Here is a 22,257-nt window from a genome sequence, read left to right on the forward strand (position 1 = left end):
GAACCAACAACATTAAAATGGGCAACATGTTTTTAGACTGCCAAAGCTTGCAGGATAGATGATGATATCATTATAACCACTAGCTAGATATATATCTGCCTATACCATGGACCATTTCCTATGTGTTCAGAAGTCACAGACCTTGAGTTTGGCACCACTGCTCACCCCTTAAAAAATCTGCAATAATCTTTTTATTTTAGTCTTTGAAGGCTAAAAGACAGGTATTTTTACATTGTCAGATAGAACAGGTATTTTATGTAATCCTACTCATAAGAAAGCCTACTTTCAAAGTAAGTTCAAATGAACTTACTTTGAGCTAATATATTACCTTAGTAACAAACTTACCTTATAATGTAGGGATGTAATAATAATAATAATAAAAAAATCTTGATAGCACATTTCTTTAAATAATTACTAAGGCATTCTGTCTTCTACCATGTCTGTTGACATCTTTTATAGAATATAATGCTGTGGTATTTAATAAAAGGGAATTTAAGAAAAGAATTATTAATATATTCTGATGTACATTATTTGAGAATGAATTGCATTTAAATTGTGGGTCAAATATCTAAGTAAAGCATTCATAGGGTTGGGATGCATAATTTATATAAATTAGAAAGATAAGTTCATGAATAAACATGTTTAGAATTAGTGCACAATTAGATTATGTTCTGCTTAAACTTTCATATGTCTGTGTAATTGCCTCTCAATGAGATGTGTTGATCATCCTTTCTGACCACTGAGTGATCATCTCAGTGAAAGAGGTGTATGCGTTTTGTAAGCGTAAGGGGTCCGAGTTAGGCACAAGAACCTTTCCAATAAGGGTTCTTATCCGATGATAAGGACTATTGCTTCTAGACACATTGGCTGAAGCACAACATTGTTGAGGGAGTTTGGTCAGGCCCATGTATTCCTGCTTCTTAATGCCTGAAGACAGCTTCTGTTATTTTGCTGTGTGTCACCTTAAGAAATATAAGAGCCGAGCTCCCTTCAACATCCAAGATATGCATTTGCCCTTCACCATAAACTAAAGAGGCAAAGCAAATGCCATGCCACAATACTTACTCGTTTTCAGAAAATGTAATCTTTCTTTAAATGCCATTTCTGAGATGGACATATTTCTAATATAGACCTTGATTCTATGTCAGAAGCAGAGGGAGGCACTGTTAGAAATATGAATGAAATGTCACACCTCATACCATTTGCTTAGGATCAGAAGTCTGTCTTAAGTGAAAGATCTAATGGTTCAGGCAACTGTAAATCAACTGAGAAATATTTCTCACCCTCATGCCATGTGTCTCCCTTTGCTTTCACCCACAAGAGGGAGTAGGCAGTGTGGCAGCAGATCAATGCTGCTAAACCACTGCTTTCTTTCCCTGACCTGGAAGGAATTTGCTATTAGAAATGCTGAATGGCCTCAGATGTTTGATGTCAAGAAAAGTCCACCAGAAAACAATTCTACAAGGCCCAAAGCTGACAGGCACAGTAATGATATGCCCCTTCCTCAGCCTTCACTTTTATCAGTCCCCCAAAACAAGATAAGATTGGAAACTCAACTCAGAACTGACCCTAGAAATGTCATTCTGTTTACAACAGAGGACCATTGCAATATTTAACAAGGCAAAATGTCACTCCCCTTTGTTTTGCAGTAGCTTAATGGGCTTCAGATTGATGAAAAGGCATCACACAATATTTAAAAGGTAGAATTTATATGTGTTGAATTAATCTTTGAATATTGCCTACACTGCAATTATTATCTAACAGAAAGTCAACTTGTCTGTGCTTTCAACAGACAGAGGGAAATTGCGACCCTCCAGGCATAATAATTCCCAGTGGTTCTACCCAGCATAATCAGAGGTGAGGGATTCTAGTGTTGCAAAATTTGGAGGACCACTATTTCTCCAGTATTTGTCTACATCAGTGTATCTCAACCTCAGCAACTTTAAGATGGGTGGACTTCAACTCCCAGAATTCTCTAGCCAGCATCTCTCTCAAGTGCATTTGTCAGATATGGAATCATTGACTACAGGCAAAACAGCCTTTTGAGTCATGATGTCGGTGTTCCAGTCAAGGTATATCTTGCCCAAGGAAGGCAGCATAGTCCATTTTATTGGTTTTTTAAAAATCAGATTTTTACAACTTGATGCCTTTTGTATGCATTGTAACTACCAGAAATTTAAGATGCATGGGTAATTTCAAGCAGCCATAGAAAATTACTTTAGAGATCATCTCCAAATCACAATACTTGTTAAAAAAAATAAAAATCAGCTGTTCTAAAAAAAACTATTGTGAAACACAATTACTTGTTCACACAATTGTTATGACTGTTAACACACCTGATTCTAGGGTTCAGCTTGAAATAAGCAAACCATCAGAACATATTAGAGCAGAAATTCTACCCAGTTAACTAACCAAAACTTGTTTTTTCTCTTCAAACTTTGTAGTTTGTTTTTCCTCCCAATTAATCCAAGAATTATATTACATTTGTATTTTTAGTATCCTGTAAACTACCTTGGAATCTTTTACATAAAGGGTGAATATAAAATTGTTTACAATAAAGTAATAAATAAAAATGAGTCAACAGTCATGACTTCGAGTATTGGTCAGTTATTCTATGAGCATACATTGACAAAAAGTTGTAAAATGCTTGATGTGTTCTCACTACTGCTGTGTTCACAATAGTGCCTTGAAAGCACAAACTACAGATGTGAATATGCTCCGTCCATGGGATAGGAACAGTCTGCTATTATTATTGCATTAAGAAGAATGTAAGGCAGCTGATAGGAAACCAGCATGGTTCAAATGAAAATAAAAATACAATATAAAAACCAACATATCACAACAGTTAAAACAGGGTACATTTCTAAAAAGAAATGATCCGGAAATAAAAGGTTATAAATCATAGTTTTGTTCATCCTCTTCTCTTAGCTGGAGAATAAAAGGCTTTTCTCCTAACAGGGTTTCTTGGTAGTGAAGATTTGTAACCTGGAAGCGAAGCTGCTTTCATAGACAAGGATTTTGGAAGTGAAGCTGCTGGGAGTAGGGGATTCTTGAACAGTGATGAGAACCAGGAGAAAGAAGTCTTAGCATAAACAGGCGACTCACAAAACTTGAAATATTTGGAAAATATTTAGGAAAACCCCATTTTCTCAAAATAACAGTAACAGTTCAGTGCCATATAATGCTAGATACTGTTGGGGGAACAAGAGAATGGAAGAAGGTAGGAGGGGAATGAATACTTTTGAAAATGACTTGGCGGCCTTTCTGGAAAAGCAAATGGAATTTTGTTGAAAATCTCACCGAGCCTTTTCTGTTGTCACTGACCTGTGACTTAAATCTTGAAAAAGAGCAGCTACTATTAAGTTTAGCCAGCTACTTCACTGTTGAAAAAGGATATGTAAGCCCCCCAGAGTCCCCCCATTGGGGAGAGATGGGCGGTGAATAAATTTATAAAATAAATAAATATGGAAGAGGTACATGTTGCTGAATTTCAATTCCCATCATTGTTGACTATTAACCGTGCAGCTGATGGATGTATGGATTCCAAACCTCTGTGCAGAAGCATACAGGAAGTTGACTAGACAGCTCCTGCCTAAAAGTGTAATCCTAACTAAACAATGTACAGAATATTTTACAGAAGGTTAGATTGAAGTCCAAGCTCCTTCTGTTGCTGGAACTCCTTTCTTCTAGCTGAAATCACTTTATGCCAGCTGATTCCAGGACTTGCAAAACAAGAGATGTGCCAGCCAAAGAGATTGCCAGCACAAGAGCCAAAAAGGGGTGGAGGTTACTATATGCAAGATTCAGACAGACTAGGATTAGGTCAGATGGTTGGTTGTCTCTTAAATAATTTTGAATACATAGAAACCAATAGGAATGCCCCCTGCCCCCCCCCCCCCCAAAAAGAGGGCCTCCCATTCCCAGCTGGGAGGAAACTAACTTCTGCACTGATTCAGCCACACTAATGTTAGGTCAGCTGGGTCCTGACCATTTTGCTTCATTTGGATCAAGTTCCCTGTTGGTTCCTTTCTATCTTAAACCAATCAGCCTTCCAAAAATCACCTATAAGAGCAAACGAGATGTGACAGTGCTAGACACATCTTCTCCAACTGCATATAAAGCATGTAATAGAAGATCTACTTTCAAGAGCAAATCTATTTTGCGGGTAAGGATGCTAAACTATTCCTCATATCTATGCTTGCTTCCAGATGCTTTTTCCCCCCAATAAGTCCCTCTTCCAGTATGTAAACCTGGTGAAGGGAAAAGTGACAAATTCCCAATATATAGTGAGATAAGGTCATGAGAAGCATGAAGACTTACCCTTGCTTCAGATATAATTATAACACATTCAGGGATGAAGGAGAATGTGTTTTTTAAATGAAACCCATTAATCTTCTATGCTTCCCTCAATTTTACTCAAACTAAAAATTGCCAATTTTTAGCTAATTTAATTATTAAGGTGGATGTATGTGAAAGTATGCAGGGTAGTGATCTTTTTTTGGACCTCCTATAATTTAAACATTACGTTCTGAAATTTCTAACATTTGGATAATACCCAAGCAAAAATAGTGAATTCAGAAGCAGTTTCTAAGGGAAAAAAAAACACCAAAAACAGTAACATTTACTACAGGTAGAATAAATACTTTAAAATTTGGTGTGTTTTTACATTTCTTGGTGTTTTTAAATTTGCTTTTTCACCAGTGAAATCATATGATTTTGTAGATTTAAAATGAATTCAGTGGCTTTAAGCAGAGCCTGAGAATGCTGAATCCCCCAATGGGCTGAATGAAGGGCAAGGAGGAAGGCAAAGTATGTCAGAACCTGAATAGGGCAATTTAGCTATTTACTGTTCGCAAATCAGGCTGAAGGCTGCAGATAAATGGAATAGTCTCTGTCAGCCTAAATCTTTTTGTATGCTGAAAGTTGTAAATTTGAAAACAAGGTTAGAGGTGATGTACACAGAAACAACAAAAGTAAGTATCTATTCAGATGGACTCAGGTACTTAGAGGAAACTGCTAAAGAACATGTTATGCTTTACTTGAGAATTATCTCCTAAAAATGCTTTTCCTCCTTCAGGATAGAAAGGCTAGCACATGTAAGGAAAAATGATCTGTATCACCTTAGCATGCTGATTGGGGAGTTCTGGGAGTTGAAGTCCTCACATCTTAAAGTTGTCAAGGTTGAGAAACACTGTATTAAATGATAGACAGGGAGTTTATTTTAATGGCTACACCATCTAGATTTAGGGAACATAGCCAACCTGGAACTGTAAAGACAGGGGATGCTGTTGTCAAAGAAAAATACTGGTTCAAGTATTTGATTAACCAACAATATTTGCATTCTGATTTTGTGCAAATTCTTTATTGAACTGTCTTTAAATGGTGGTAGAAATGATTGTGATTGGAGGGTGAAAATGGATTATGATGCAATGGACACTCATGATCCTGGTAGCAAATCCTGCCCACCAGCTTTCCTTCTGCTGATATTCTCCTGTCACTAATTTAAAGTATTCCCGAAACTACTGTTAACCTGTTAAGATAAAACAAAAGAAAAATCAGCATAGGGAGAGGGTTAAACTCCTTTTCCTCCAGAATTGCAATATCAGTGTGGTTATTGAGGCAGGACAACCTCATCATTATAACCTATCCCAAGAGACCTAGCTGATGAACTTCCTGCATTATCTTTAGGTTGGCCTGTGGTCTCAGCTAGTGTGAGTCAGTGTGAACATCAGTGATTTCTAGTACTATCCCTGCAGAAAAAGTGTTTCTCTTGCTCTATATCCAACTTGATTGCCTTTCATCACTGGGGAAGGTTAAACCTATCTTAATCTTCCTAAGACTGATGTCTTCCAGATATGTTGAACTACCACTCGCATCATTCTGACTGATCATGGTGATCACTGATTATCTTGGGTGTCCAATTGCAGGAACTGTACTTTAAAATTCCAGGATTGGAAGCTGTAATATGTTAGGGCAGTGGGAATATGTAATATGCTGGCTTGGCAATTCTGGGAGTTGAAGTCCACACATCTTACAATTGCTGAGGTTGAGAAACCCTAGGTTAGGGAATAATATCAAAACCTCCTGCTTAAGAGGAGTAGTAACTGTTACGCTGGCCTTCCAATCCACAGCACCATATTTTGCTGTACCTAATCTCAATTTACTGTTTGTTTCCAAGTGTAAAAAGAAAGCAGGTCTCCTGTGCTATTGAACATAATTCTTTCTGTTTCCATTTATTTTATGAAGCTATCTGTTAGATTCGTATCTAACCTTTTCTCCAGGAGTTCAAAATATCTTATATAGGGATTTTGATTGCCCTTCATTTGACCCTCACAACAACAAAAACAATAATATCCTGTGAGAAAGATTGGGCTGAGAAAAAGCAACAGCAAATTTCCATGGCTAAAGTGGACTTGAACCCGGCCCTACCTCATCTTCATTCAACAACTTAAGCACAACGCTATGCTGGCTCTGATTTTACCTAGGGCCAAGTCTTCAGATATTGGGTATTTTCCCCAGTTTTTGCAGTCCCTCCAACTCCCAAGGCCAAAGCTTTCCAGGTTCTAAAGCAATTTCCTTAGACACATTGCAAGAAACAACCAAGACAAGATATAAGACCACTTCCTGATTCCACTGTCCCCACTTCCACCTGCTTCCATCTTAAACAGGGAAGTTTGTATAGTTATCCGCAAATTATCCACATACTTGCCAACAGGTGTAAATTCATCAGGATTTCCATATTGTTCTGCAAAGCCCAACAACCAAAGCCAGTCCTTTGGGTGGGGGTGGGGTGGGGGATCTCTTTAAAAAACAGTGTGAATATTTGTCCAGAAGGAGGAAAGAAAGGGGCTTTTTTGTAGGAAAACGGTTGGTTTTCTTGTGGCTGTATGCCGACTGACAGAACCAAAGGGTTTATCAGAAACATTTTGCTGTCTCTTTCCAGCCAACATCAAACTGCATAGCATTTAGGGCCGGCTAATTAATCTCTCTCTCTCTCTCTCTCTCATTTAAAATTTGCTGCCGAGGTGGCTCCCTTGCTTTGTATAATGCAGCGTTTCTCAACCTTGGCAACTTTAAGATGTGTGGACTCCCAGAATTCCCCAGCCAGCATCATATAATGATAGCACCTGCCCTGCAGACTACAGGTAGTCCTTGCTTAACAGCCACTCGTTCAGCAACGATTCGAAATTACGCCGATGCTGAACGTTTTCCTACAAAATAGACTTACGACCTGTGCCCAAAATTATGACTGTTGCAGCACCCCCGCAGTCATGTGATCAAAATTCGGGTGCTTGACAGCCCACCCACCTGCACATACAACTGCAGGGGTGCTTCAACTCCCCCCACCCACCTATTTCCCCTGGCATCTCTGCCCTTTTGGAAGCCCTGCACCCTGCCTCGGGGGGAGCAAGCAGATCTGGACCCACACGGCTCTGAGACTGCAAGAAGCCCCTGAGCTGTAGCACAGGACAAAACTGCAACTGCCCAGCTACCCCAGCACAGCTGCGCGAAGAGCCAGCCCAGCCGCACAACGAAGCCACCCTGCCCAGCTGCCCTGGCCGCCGCATGAAGAAGCCGCCTTGCCAGGCCGCCATGCAAAGCTGCCCCACCTGGCTGCTGTGCAAAGAAGCTGCCTTGCCTGGCTGCCCTGGCTGCCATGCGAAGCTGCCGTGCCCCACCCTCTCCAAAGGCTCTGAGAAGAGAGCGTAAGCTTCTGAAGACAGCATTCCAAAGGAAGCCATGCGGAGGAAACGTTCACTGGAGAAGCTGGGTCCGAAAAGGAGTCAACAAAGGGAGCTTCTGCTTCACCTGTGGCGGCTGGATGAAAAAGGCGAAAGGTCGGTGCAGGAAACTGGGAGAGGAGGCAGCTGGGTGAAGGAATGCGGGCTGGGGAGGCTGGAGCTTGCTATGGTGGCTTCGCGTGGCTGGGCTGGGGTGTCTTTTTCATGCAAAATTCTGGGCCCAATTACCGTCATTAAATGAGGACTACCTGTAGTTAAACAGGTCCTTGAAGTTATGCCATTGCAGTGTTCCCATGGTCACATGATCAAAACTTGGGCATTTGATAGCCTGCCCACATTTATGACTGCAGGGTGCATTTCAATCCCCCCACCCTCCTATCTCGCCCCATCTCTGCCCTTTTGGCTGTCTTGCACTCTGCCACCCTGCTGCCTCTGTCGGGCATGCCTCAGCAGCGGGAGGAAGAAGATGGTGAAGATCAGCTGGTGGCAGCAGGAGGTGGGAGAGGTAGAAAGCAGCAGCAGAGTGCAGGGCGGCCAAAAGGGCAGAGATGGGGGGAGATAGACCGGTGGGGGGAGTTGAAACAGAGGTGAGCATGGCAGGGCAGGAGAAGCGTGAGGCCCTTGCCTAATGACCACAACTGGGGCTACCAAAACTGCCGTAGTTAAGCTGGTGCGTGATGTTTCACCTGGTGAATGGATTCACTTAGCAATGGAAATTCCAGCCCCAGTTAGGGTTGTTAAGTGAGGACTACCTGTATTCTGTTCTACAGCACCCAGTCTAATCTGCACCCAGTCTTTTGTTCTTAAGAGTCACAAGCCAGTGGAAGCAGTACCTTTGATGACCTGGTGGCTGGCATTGCTAGGAGGACACACACACACACACACACATAGACAGACACACACACACTCCCAGCCACAATAGAATCCAGATTCCAAACTCTTTGAGATTATTTCTGCCTCCTGCTTCAGCTTCCTACCACAAGCCCATAGATAAACAAACATATTAAACATAGATTGCTTTCATCAGGAACGACCAACATGTTTGATGTGTTTGTGTTAATTTTGCTGTGCTCTGCCCTGCCAAAGAAAATAATGTTGTACTAAATGGTATTTGGGATTCTGCAACTGTCCTTTTTTTCCTGCTGAGGGCCATAACACTCCTGTCTGTTCCTCTTTCTCTCAGCTTTTAAAAATGCTATTAACTTTTAACAAGCAAATACTCTTCTGGTGCATATAGAGAGCCTACTTAACCCCACATGGCTGTGTGTAAACCTTTTTCCCTGTATTACTAACTGTGGGCACCTGATGATGACCTATAAGCTTTTAAAATAAGACAACGTGTCTTCACTGTCTTATTACCCTGTAAAGTGCGGAGTTACGTTTCCACTGTAAATTCTGAGACAGAATAGGAACAGACACAGAAAACAAATAACGTGAATTCTTCAGGTGTTTTGGGATATCTTTGAAGACGTTCCACTCTGGAAAATAAAAGCACTTTGAACTTGCTTTGGAAGTTAAGACAAAAATAATGAGGACAAACAAGAGAAGCTGAAAGTTGTTGTAAGATCATACAGGGGTGATTTTTTTGAAATTATCAGTTATGAAATGGGAATGTCATCCGTCTCTTTCACAGTAGGTTTCTATGAATTAAAATACAGTTTCTATTGTTGTTGCAAAATTGCTTTTCTAACATAGTTTTTCCTTTTTTAAAGAAAAATAAGCCCCAGAAATGTCATGGCCTATCATTTTTAGTTAGGTATTTATGTTATTTGTATATGTTTGCTTATTTAATGAAAATGTCAAAAATTAAATTAAAGCTCCAATTTCTTCCTGTAGAGGCTAGACAGACAACAACATTCAGCATGCATATGAAATATAACCTTGTTGCTACTGAAAGTCATATTGTCAAACATACTCTTAAAATATGAGATTTTAAGCTGAAGCCTTCCTTTCTAACTTCTAATGTTGTACCCACACAATCTACTTCCTAATGAATCATCATGTTTGACTGCCACTCGGCTGTTCTATTACTACTTCATTTTGGAGACTGGACACTCCCCACATGACAGTCCAAATTAGCATTCCCCAACTGGCACCCTCTTGATCTGCTTTTGGCCATGCTGGCTGGAAATTCTGAGAGTTACAGTCCAGATACATCCGGAAGACTGTAAGCCGAGCCAGGCCGGCCTAAATTATATACACCAGCCCATAGGAACACTAGAGTTCTCCAACTGTTCTATTTAGGGTAGTGATTTATTCATTAGCAGAAGTAGGAAATATCTCACCAAAGATCCCAGTCTCCTTCTTTGTGGTACTTTTTCCTTTGACTGAGTTGGACCAGATGACCTTTCAAATAGAGGATGCTCAGAGTAGAGTACTGCCCCTAACAGCTTGTCCAACAAACAAGTTTTTCTGAAGTAGGGGATATGACTATCTTGGTTTGATGCTAGATTTCAGCACTCTCCCCTGACACATGTCTCTGTCTATCCTTCCCTTGTAATACTCCCAGCCTCCTCCTGAGTGGAGGAAGGTGGCCCCTTTTTCCTTAGGCAGAAGGAAGAAGGACATTTTAAAAAAATCTACACATTGGGGAAGGTAAAAGGATGAAGAGGTGGATCTTTAAGAAGAAGGTCTTCAGTCGGTGCTATGGACTGAATAGAGAGACTTTGGTAGGAGTCTCATTCAGCCTAGAAATTCCATACCTCTGTTTTTACCAAACAAATTTAAAGTAAACAAATACTTAAAGGAAGAGGTACAGAATTTGAATCCATTTGCAGCTCCCAAGATATCAAGAGTTGTGCATATCAGCCTTGGTTGGTGTTACCATTTTTATTCAGCTTTTCTGTATTGATCCAGAAAATAATTGTATCTTATTATGTTGCATTCTCTGCATTTCTTTTTATTATCATCATTAAATCCATTTAATGATTGCCCCTCTAATATGCTTCAAATATATATCCACCAAACAAGGTTTTATTCCTAAGGCACAAGAGAATACAGTATGTTTAATTTTTCTTTACAATATTTCATTTGTTTTCATTTATAATACTAAAGGCATCTGTATATGTATATACTCAGGTACTTCTGTAAACCAGTAAAAAGACAATCTGTATGTTAAGCTATTATTGGTACTTTACCCAATTTAAAAAAAAAGTTTTAAAAAGTCCATCCTTAGATTCCATCTTCCATACAGTACTGACTTAGACAAACATAATGAGGACTAAAATAAGTCTGTTGTCCATCATAGCCTCATCACATTTTCAAAATATATGGCATACTATTGGATTACACCAGATATTGCCTTGCCAGAATTGAATCTGCCTGCTCAGTGGAGACCATTTTAGGAAGGCCTCTTCAGGGTCTCTCCCTCTCTGAAGTGAGGGAGACATGGATGATATGGCAGGTCTTCTTGGTGGTGGCCCCCACATATTGAGACTCCTTACTCCCAGACATCCATAAGCTCTGTACCTCATGGCTTTGAGGAAATCTTTAAAGACAGTTTCATTTCATCAGGCTTTTAACCTTAGCTAAGTTTTATTGGTGTCTATCTTTCAAGGATGGTTTGTTTATTATTGTTGATTTACTGTATTATAATGTTGATCTGTTTTATTGTTGCATTATCATTTTAACTTGCTGTAGCCCATCCAGAATCTTTTGAGCTGGATGGGCTATAAAAAATGGTAAAACAAACAAACAAACATAAATAAAGTATGTGGGGAGGGACAAAAAAAAAGGGGGGGCTATTATTTATGGTAATAGTATCTTGAGTATTCATACCCGGTGCTATAAGCAAGTATATTGCAACCCTTAATTACTCAACTTTCCTGATCCAGTGGTTGCTGTCAGAGTTTGGAATCAACTTTGTGTCAACCACTTTCTGTCAAGGAAGAACTGCTAGGCTGTAAGTTCAGCTTCCCACTTAATAATAGAAATGTTTCATGCAAGATGGTTGTGTGGCAGCTGCAGAGGACCCTGGATGAAGGGGATTATCTGGACCCCTTTCAGTCAGGGTTCAGGCCCGGTTACGGGATGGAGATGGCATTGATTGCACTCTTAGATGACCTCTGCTCTGGCGGGAGCGAGATGAGGAGTGACCATCCTCGCTCTTCTTGACCTCTCAGTGGCCTTCGATACCATGGATCATGGTATCCTTCTGGACCGGCTTCAGGATTTGGGAGTAGGCGGCACAGTGTTCTCCTCCTTCCTCTGGGGTCAGTTCCAGTCAGTGTTGATAGGGTAGAAGAGGTCCTGCCCATGTTCCCTACTTTGTGGGGCCTCAGGGCTCGGTTCTCTCCCCTCTTCTGTTTAATATCAACATGAGGCCCCTGGAGGAGGTGATCCGACAGTTTGGGGTGAGATATTATCAATATACTGATGATTCCCAGCTTTATATCTCCACCCCTGGCTGCCTGAGTGATGCCGTGGATGTCCTGTCCCAGTGCCTGGAGGCTGTAAGGGCCTGGATTGGGTGCAATGGGCTTCAACTCAACTCAAGCAAGACTGAGTGGCTTTGGATTTGTGGGTCTCCCGGTGACAAGGTTTTTCCACCATTGGTCTTAGATGGGGTGGCACTGCCCCAGACAGACCCAGTGCGGACTCTGGGGGTCCTCGTAGATTCACAGCTCCTGCTGGAAGAGCAGGTGGCAGCCGTGGCTAGGAGGGCCTTTGCACAACTTCAGGTTGTGCGCCAGTTGCACCCATTCCTGGATTGAGAGGCTCTGCTCACAGTCACTCATGTCCTTGTGACCTCCCGTCTGGATTATTGCAATGCACTCTACATGGGGCTGCCCTTGAAGAGCATTCAGAAGCTTCAGCTGGTGCAGAATGCGGCTGCGTGGGTAGTAAATGGTGTCGGATACTCAACACATGTAACACCACTGCTATGTGAGCTGCATTGGTTGCTGGTATGCTTCCAGGTGCAATTCAAGGTGCTGGTTGTCACCTTTAAAGCCTTACCTAAGGGACCGTCTTCTCCCAGTTGTTTCTACCTGTCCAATTCGATCTGGCAGGTTGGGTATGCTGTGGGTCCTGTCAGCCATGGAGTGTCAGTTGGCAGGAACTAGAAGGCGTGTCTTCTTTGCCATAGCGCCTGCCCTCTGGAACATTCTCCCCTCAGAGATCAGGATGTGCCCGACCCTGTTGGCCTTTTGTAAGGCTGTGAAGACCTGATTATGTGCCTGGGCCTGGGGCCCTGAGCGTGTAAATGGTCCTGTCTCTTGGTTATATTAACATCTATGCACTGCTTGCTTGGTGGCCATGTATATTTATTTTGTAATTTAATTGTTTTTAATTGAAATTGTTTTAATTGTTTTATAGTTTTTATTGTTGTAAGCCGCTCAGAGTCACTTGCTGAGAAGGGTGGCTATAGAAATTGAATAAATAAATAAATAATAAATAGGATCTGATGTGAAAATCCAGCCCTTGACAGATAAGCAGTGGCTTCTATGTGTAGGTCAAATTATTTTGCAGAAACAGACAACAGACTGCTTAAGGCAGACAACGGGGGAGCTTTAAGAATACAATTTTAATGTGCTATTTTTACAGGCCCTTGCACGGAAGGATGAAAATGGTGTCTGTGTCCACTCAGCAACCAATCTGAAGGACCTGATTCAATTATAAATTGAATTTGGTGTTTTTAGCCTACAAGCTTACTTTGCTCACTTCCCACATATCTGTTATTGCTTCTGGCATAGGTGGTCTATATTTCCATCCCTTCAAATTGTGTATTTCAGCCCTGAATTGTAGGCATACCCCAGAAGCCATAAGGAAAAGTCAACACAGAGACTGGCATTAAAAGGCAAGACCCCTAGGGTTGTGTGAATCTGACTCTGCCTGCATGTTTCCCTTCCTCTCCTTGTGGCCAAGTGAAGTTACTGCAGGCACAAGTATGCGTGAACAGCCAGAAGCAGCTTCTGAAGTTACTCTGTCAGCCTGGAAAAAGATGTGACTACCACTCCTTCATGCGCTGAACTCCTCTTTGGAAAGATTGCGCAGCAATCCTGTACAAGCCTTGGCTGGTGGCATCTTGAAAAGCTGCTGAATTTGTTAAAGTATATAATTAGTAGTAAATTTGAGATTTCACAATAGTAATATCCACCAATATTCTTTCCCAGGAACATCACTTATAGTGCTATTCACAAAGAAGTCAAATTCAACAAAAGATCTGATGAATGGCCTCTCAGTTGTCTCATTGTCCTTCTGTTGCCACTGGGGGAAGTTACAGGCTTTAAGTACTGATTTCCTTGCCCTCGACTCTACCTCCCCATCTTGATTTTTAAAAGAAAATAGTGTTATTTCACTAACTCAAAGAAAAAGACCAAAATGACAGCTGTAATGAATTAAAGCGTTTCCTCTTAAGGGAACAAACTGATATTGGCACAATTAAGAAGTTACTCAGTAATACTTTTCTTGCAATTACCAAACAGCCACCACACTTTGATGCCTCCCCCCACTTACATGTAAAAAATACTTGTAAATAGCAAAAACACCAGATTACTGCAACTTGATAACAATATGTGGATTTTGTGCATGTACACACATGCACCCCCCCTAAGTATGAACATTCTATAGCAGATCAACTGTTGAGTAGGTATTGCATTCTTAATATGAAATATTCTGAGTTATATTTGCAAACTAAGTAAATTTGAGATAACTTGCATGTGATAGTGCATAAGAAATCCAGTTTCTATAGTCCAGGGTTTCTCAACCAGAGTTCCGTGAAACTCTAGGGTTCCACGAGGGGTCACTAGGGGTTCCCTGGGAGATCATGATTTGTTTAAAAAATTATTTCAAATTTGGGCAACTTCACAGTAAAGAGGTCAGTTTCATTCTTTATTTTCAGTTTAAAAACACTGTTAATGCATATATATAGGCCTACCTATGAAACAAATATAATAATTTTGTAACTTCTAGCCTATATTTGAGCCTGAATGTGCAGGGGTTCCCTGAGGCCTGAAAAATATTTCAAGGGTTCCTCCAGGATCAAAAGGTTGAGAAAGGCTGCTATAATCCATGTCATACAATTTATAAAAGACATTCTTTTTGTTTACATATAATGTTGAGTATTGTGACTCACCAAAAAAGTGGCCAGGTTTTATGCTGGAAGCTTTGTGTTTTAACTCTGGTATTTAGGTCTATGAACACACACACACACACATAGTCCTTGCTTAACATCCACTCATTCAGCGGCCGTTCAAAGTTATGATAGCTCTGAATGAGGGGGATTTATTTCAGGTCCTTGTAGTTGCGGCCACCACAGCGTCCCTGCGGTCATGTGATCACAATTCAGGCTCTTGGCAACTGGCTTGCAGTTATGATCTTGTGGCGTCCTGCGGTCACATGATCACCATTTGTGACCTTCACTGCCAGCTTCTGACAAGGAAAGTCAATGGGAAAACTGTCAGGAAGTTGCAAATGGTGATCATGTGAATGTGGGATGCTGCAACAGCTGGGATCTGCCTAACAATGGCAACTGGGACTGCTGCAAGTACTGTTGTAAGTCAGTGTGGTCACGTGATGTCATGCCTTACAACCTTATCGCTTAGTGATGGAGTTCCTGGTCCCAATGAGTGTTGGTGAGGAATACCTGTATGTATATATGTATGAATGTATGCACGCACACACACACAAACGCAAAAAACACTTAGCATAAGCAAGAATATACTAAATGTGCTTTATTTTCCTTCTGCTTTGATAGCATACACATCCAGAATGTATTCTGATTATACACCTGTTTTGATAGTACTTGTATTATTTGCTCACTAAAAAGTAGGGAAAGGATTCTTAAAAACAAGAAAAGGAAGAATTTTATTAAAACCTCCTTTATTACAAGCAGAAATTGCAGCTGATAAATCAGAGTTTTTAAAAGATACACGCTATCTCGCTGCCGCTGGTGAGTTGAGTTTTATTAGATGGTATTATCAATAAAAAACACTGTTGCCAATTAACCTCCTATGTAAGTAACTGCTAGTCATGTCACCAGGATGTCAGTCAGTTACAATACATGCATGGCATTGGAATGGGAATTTGTTTAGAACCAAATAAATAAAAACTAACATGAGCATGTGGAAGCTATGGCCACAACTTGTCAAACATATCCTTCTCAAACAAGCTGTAAGCTTGGCACCATCTCCCACTGTGCACAGCAGGCTTTTTCACTCAAAACTCTGGAATGGCTACTAGGAACCTAAAGAAGTGCTGAGCCATTGCTCAAAAGTTCAAGTACTTCTGGAGGAAGAGATAGAAGGAAAACACATTATGAGATGTTTAAAAATCTCCTCAGAAACAAACAAACCATCACCACTGCACACACATACAATGCACGCACACAAAGCAGCAGGATTTTGATTTTGTATGGGACATGCTATCCCCTCCCTGGCCAGCAAGACAGCAGAAAAGAGAAGCAGATTAAATCAAGCACCCAAAGCTCCACCATCAATGGTATCTCTTTTTTTTTCCTCTCTCCAAAACAAGCTGTTGACTCCTGATGAGCTGGTATTTCATCAGCTGGTGTTCCATCTGGTGTCATCTTTTCCTGTGAATACTAACTGAAGAGCCTAACAATCCTTTAGGGCTTCCTGCTGCTTCCCCCATTAACCTGATTAGTGAACTTTACTTTGATAGAGAAAAACTCAACTTCATTTGTACTTCTTTTTTAAAAAAAAATAATGTAGCAAAGTCAAGTTATCCATCCAGAGAACAGGAAAAAGCATGGAGAATGCCTGGCAAAATAGGCACTTGTCTATGGCAGTCTGTCCCAGTGACTGCATTCAGACATCTTTACTTAACTATAGTTTGTTAAACCATGGTTAAGTACAGATTTAATGCAGTCACTGGGACTTAAACCATGGCTAAGTAAAAGTTTCTTGAATAGGTCACAGTCCGATTCAGATGAATCATGATCATTAAGCGAACAACATGATGGCTTAGTGTGATGTGTGATCCTAGTCAGTATGTGCTTTTTTGTTATTTTAAAAATCATGTTATTGTACATTACTTTATAGTTATATTCAATAGAACTGAGGGTCAGCAAAGTCTGAAAACATTCAAGAGTTTGGCCTGTGATCAGTGGAAGGTGGTGGCAAGCTGTATTTTTGTAACTGGCCCAACTGAGAACAAGCTACCAATCATTTCCTCAGGTCAGGAAATGAGTTGGATACCATCCTACTCAGTGTCTATGGAAAGTTGGTTAGTTTTAGGAATAGTCCAGATGTTTAGAATTTCCTTGTGTTTGAGTAAGCCCTCCAATTCTCAAAAGAGACTGGCAAAATAAAAAGGTATGTTGTTTCTATGTGCATCCAGCTTTATTTATTTTGGATCATGACTTATTTTATTTTATGCAGCATGGAAGGAAGGAATATGGCTTTATGTCAATAATAGCATTGTTCAGTGATAGTGTTCTTATTACTGTTTAATTTTAATCAATAGAGGAAGAACAGCATTTTTTCTGGAAATATGACCATTATGAAAGAGGTATTTGATCTTGTAAAGTAGCACATAAATTCAAAACTTTGAAAGATAAAGTCCATAAACCAAACAAGAGCAGGAAATGTGTAACAAAGGGCAACCCGAATGATTTGGGAGTGCAACAGAAGATCCCTTTGGAGGAAAAATGGAAATGTTTAGGTTTAGGGTTTTGGCTTACAAAGAAGGAAACAGTGGGGATGTGACTGAGGCAAATATGATTATATGGTGTATGAGAACAGTGGATAGAGTTTTTCTTTTCATAATTTAGGGTTTGAGTCACCCGCTGAAAGTAAATTGGGAGCTCACATGGGCATATTCAGTACCAATAACAAGAATTGCTTCTCTACTGTGTGTTAATTATGCTGTAGAATTCACTGCCATCAGATGTTGTTATCAATCTATATTCATAGTTAAGAAGAAGGAACTGGACAACTTAATGGCACTGTCAAGACTGTAAATCTTGACGGCCTTATATCAGGTGCTGGGGAACAACAGTGGAAGAAGACTATTGTCTATTCTCTTGCTTGTGAGATTCCTACATGTATCAGTTTGGCACTGTGAGATACAGAAATTCTGGATTAGGTAGCTGGGCCTTTTGTCTGATCTAATGGTAGGAACTAGTAGACCTTCTGCTAAACCAGTTTAGTTTTTCTAGTGAAAATATTACAAGTGTTCTTGCTTGGATATAGTGCAGCCTAATTGTACATGTTAATACAAATTCCAACAGAAACAAACCTCTAAATGTAATATTGTAGCTGCCTAAGAGGAAAAAAGTTCAAACTATATATTTTCTTGCACATTAACAAAGAATAAACTTGCCTGTTTAAAGATATTTTTTGTACAAAATTTTCTTTAGGCAGAAAAATGGATCCTAGGACATCTCTTTGTGTTCTTATCTTGATTTTGGAAAAGAGATATGTGCAAAGTTATAAGATTTCTTTATTCCAAAATGTATTGACATCAATTTTTCAGAATTTTGTGTATATATGTCTCTCTTTTTGAGGTTGAGTTGAGCTGGCACTATTTCAGACTGTTTCAAATCAATATTTTTAAAAGTATAGGAAGTTTCTAAAATTTATTTTAAGTAGTGAAACGCAAAGGCCAATAGCACCATCAGGGAAAAAATGGATCAACTGTGATTATACAGTAAAGAAGAAAAAGCTAGATATATTATGGGTAGTCTTAGAAGTATAGAAAGTGTGAAGTTACCAAAACAGAGTAATTGAAGAAGGGGTGAAATCCTTTATTAGTTTTTCAGCATTGTTAATCTTCTTGAGGTCAGTAACAAAGGATAAATGTGGTTGGGCCATTAACAAAGCATGAAGTTCAAAGAGATTCTGCATTTGAAAGGGCCAAGCCCACCCCCTTGACTGCCCCATCCTCTAACTTTACTGCATTCTCTTTCTTTTCTTGATGCTTTCGTCTACTGTATTCAGAATGTAATCCTTCTAGTCAAATCAGAAAATGAATTGCAGTGTGGATAAACCTCTGGATTTTTGTCAGAAGTACGTAAGACCAACTGACAGGTAAAAGGCACAAGGAGAAATGGGTGAAAGAAGAGAGAACAATTGATAGCTGTGCCCCGTCCCTCAATAGTGCTACGAGGGAATGGCAGTTCAGGCACAACTGACCAAGAAGTCAGTTGTAACAGTCCTGAACTGGGCTAGTTCTGAACAGGGGTTTAGCCCCTTTCATAACAGCAGTACACCCATGTTCAGAAATGGCCTGACAGGCATCAAATGCAGGGTGGGAATTGTGCTGAAAAGGGTACTGGGTGAACTCCTTCCTGCTTCACCCTTCACTTCTCTTGGACGGTTACCTGACAACTGGCGATTTCTGATCCCAGATTTAGTTCTCTTTCAGAATAGAGACCAGCAACGGGCCCAGTAAATGTTATACTGGCATACATTTCTGCCAGCTAATGGACCTCTGGACAGCACTTGAACTTGACTATGAGGAAGGGCCCCAAGTAATGGAAAAAGACTCTATGAGAGCATGCTGTCAGGCATACATGGTACCCATCATGCTATTTCCTTTTGAAATAAGTAACATTATGCAAACTGTGGAAAAAGAGTAAGAAATAGTAAGCCAAATAAATCAAAGGAATAACTTAAGCAAAAGAAATATAGCTGACTCTAGTTTACACCAACACCTTTCATTATATCTCTCAATAACTTTGTATCCCTGCAAACACTCCTTGTTTCACCTTGTCAATACACCACTTCAGACACTGCTTTTTATTTTTTAAATTTCTCATCTTTCTTTTTTTCAGGATCTCATCAGTTCCATCCGGCCACAACTTCTTGGTGTTTTCCTTCTTCTCAAGCTAACCCCTTTTGCTATACACACTCATGCACACGCACGCGCGCACACATGCATGCAACGCACACAGATTCAGTCTTCATTCTTTTTGCAGGAAAAAGACACCTAAGTATATTACTTGTGTATTGCTCACTCACCTTTGTATTCAGTCCACAGTCATTCATTCACCTCTGATTCATTCCTTCTTTATGCCTTCTTTTTTACTATGCTTCTTACTTTTGTGTTTCTCCTGACATACTCAACTTTCATATAACAAAGTGTATAAAGCCATGCTCTTATAAACAGCCATTTTAAATTTTGTTTTGCTCCTCACAACAAACCATACAGTGCCCACTACCTTCTAGCTGCAGCTACACACCTTAAAATGTTCATCAGTTTTCCCATCTTTAGTAATCATTCTGCCAAGGTATACAAATTAATCAATTTCCTCTAGCTTTTCACCTTATACATATAATGCAAAAGTACACATATATTAATGTGTGTTTGTGTGTATACATACACACATATTAGATTGATTGATTGATTGATTATGTATCATCAAGTAGTTTTTGACTCCTAGCAACCACAGAGATAGATTTTCTCTATGGCGATCTGTCCCTAACTTGGTCCTTCAGGTAACTGAGTCCATCCACCCTACTGCTGGCCATCATCTTCTCTTTCCTTCCACTTTTCCCAGCATTAGAACCTTTTCCAGAGAGCTAGGTCATCGCATAATGTGTCCAAAATATACACATTAAATATACTGCTAATATCTCCATAAATATTCTGTGTACATTTATTCTTAAATATGTTAAAACCAACCAAAGGGATATCCCAAATTCTTGTCTTTTCCCATAGTGACAAACCAATCACTGAACATTCAATTTATTCCCATACATTTTACTTTTATCATACAGGCAGTCCTTGCTTAATAACTATTCGTTTAGTGATGGTTTGGACTTACAATGGTGCTGAAAAAACCAACTTATGACCAGAACTCACACTTTCAACTGTTGCAGTGCCACCATGGTACATGATCATGATTTGGTGCTTGGCAACTGGTTCACATTTATGACCATTGCAGCATCCCGTGGTCATGTGATTGCCATTTTTGACCTTTCCGACTGGCCTCTGGCAAGCAAAATCAATGGGGAACTGTGTGATTCACTTAACAACCATGTGGTCCGCTTAATGCCCACAGTATTTTACTTAAAGACTGCTGCAAAAAAGGTCATAAAATCAGGTTGGATTCCCTTAATGACTGCTTCACTTAGCAACTGAAATTCCGGTCCCAATTGTGGTTGTTAAGCGAGGACTACTTGTAAATAATCAAATCCATCACTAGACCTTTCTTTGATGTAGTTACCAAAAAATAACTGTCTCATTCATTTTTTTCATTGGTGTTGGCTGGGAGAGGAAATATATGTGTTAACATTAGCAAGATAGCAAAGAGTGTCTTGCAGTGCAAACCCCCTATCTTTTGCTCATGCATCAACACAGATTTAAAAGGAATGGGGCATGGATTATGCTGCTCCATCCACAATCTTGCCCATTTGACTTCTCCCCTTCTGCATTCTTTGACCTCCAAATGGCTCAGCTACTTTTTCTGTATACTCTTGTCTTGTTTCCACCCATCCATTCATGTCACCTACCAGAATATACATACATACACACAAACACACACGCGTTTCTCTTGGATCATGTTGATTCATAATGTTATCCAATTTTTCTCAAAACTGGTATCTGGTTCTTCCACTGTCACTATTCACTGGATGGTAATGTGCAATAATCACTAACTTAAAGATTCCTACATTCCTATGAATGATCAACAATCTAGATGGCATCAATTTATACTTTCATTCATAGGTTTTAGCCCTTTGATTCAGTCTTGCGGAGAGTTCCTTCTACTGTCAGTTTCTGTTGCATACCTTCCATTTTTGAATTGCTAAATCTTCATCCTTTCTCATCCATCAAGGTGAAACCACTTGTTGTTCCAATGCACTGACTTTTTCTTCTAGGACTGCTATGAGTTTGCATTTGTGGCAGATATATGCCAGGCTGATTTCAGTTAGGAAGACTATGTCAGATGCACCACAGGACAAAATTGCAAGCAATTGCCACAAGACTGCCAACCAGTTTCATTACTTCATTCCAGTATTATGAGACATTTTACCATTTTAATTAGCTGTTAAATTAGCTGTTTAATTAAGATGTTAAAGCTTAACCAATTCATACTTTAGAACCATTTAGCCAAATTCAAAGCCTTGACTCTCAGCTGCACATGTAGCCCTGTTCTGGTACTGTCATGCTCTCTCAATTTTTTTCCAAACCTTTCTTTAAAAAGATACTTAAATAACTTAAAGTGATTTCTCAATTATTCATCACTTCAACTGTAAACTAAAAAAAATCTCTGTGCACCTTAGTAAGAAAGCATTAAGGACAAAACAAAACAGAAAGTTGATTTGTACTACATTTAAACATAAATAATATATTGATTATATCAGCTAAACATTTATCTGGTTTGTCCTTTCAGATGTAAACATGATGGCAGCAACTTTTTGGTTATTCTGAATGTCAGTCTGAATGTGTTTCAAATGAAAGAGAAGGGTATATGCTCCAGATAAATGGGTAATCATTAATTTATCTGTATGGAATATAGGTCACAATATTTGAAACCTAATAAAGGAGCTACGTGTTACATTAGCTATTTATACCATTGGATTTAGTCATACCTTTTAAAAAATGACAG

This window comes from Candoia aspera, chromosome 2, assembly GCF_035149785.1.
Source record: "Candoia aspera isolate rCanAsp1 chromosome 2, rCanAsp1.hap2, whole genome shotgun sequence".
Classification (NCBI taxonomy): domain Eukaryota; kingdom Metazoa; phylum Chordata; class Lepidosauria; order Squamata; family Boidae; genus Candoia; species Candoia aspera.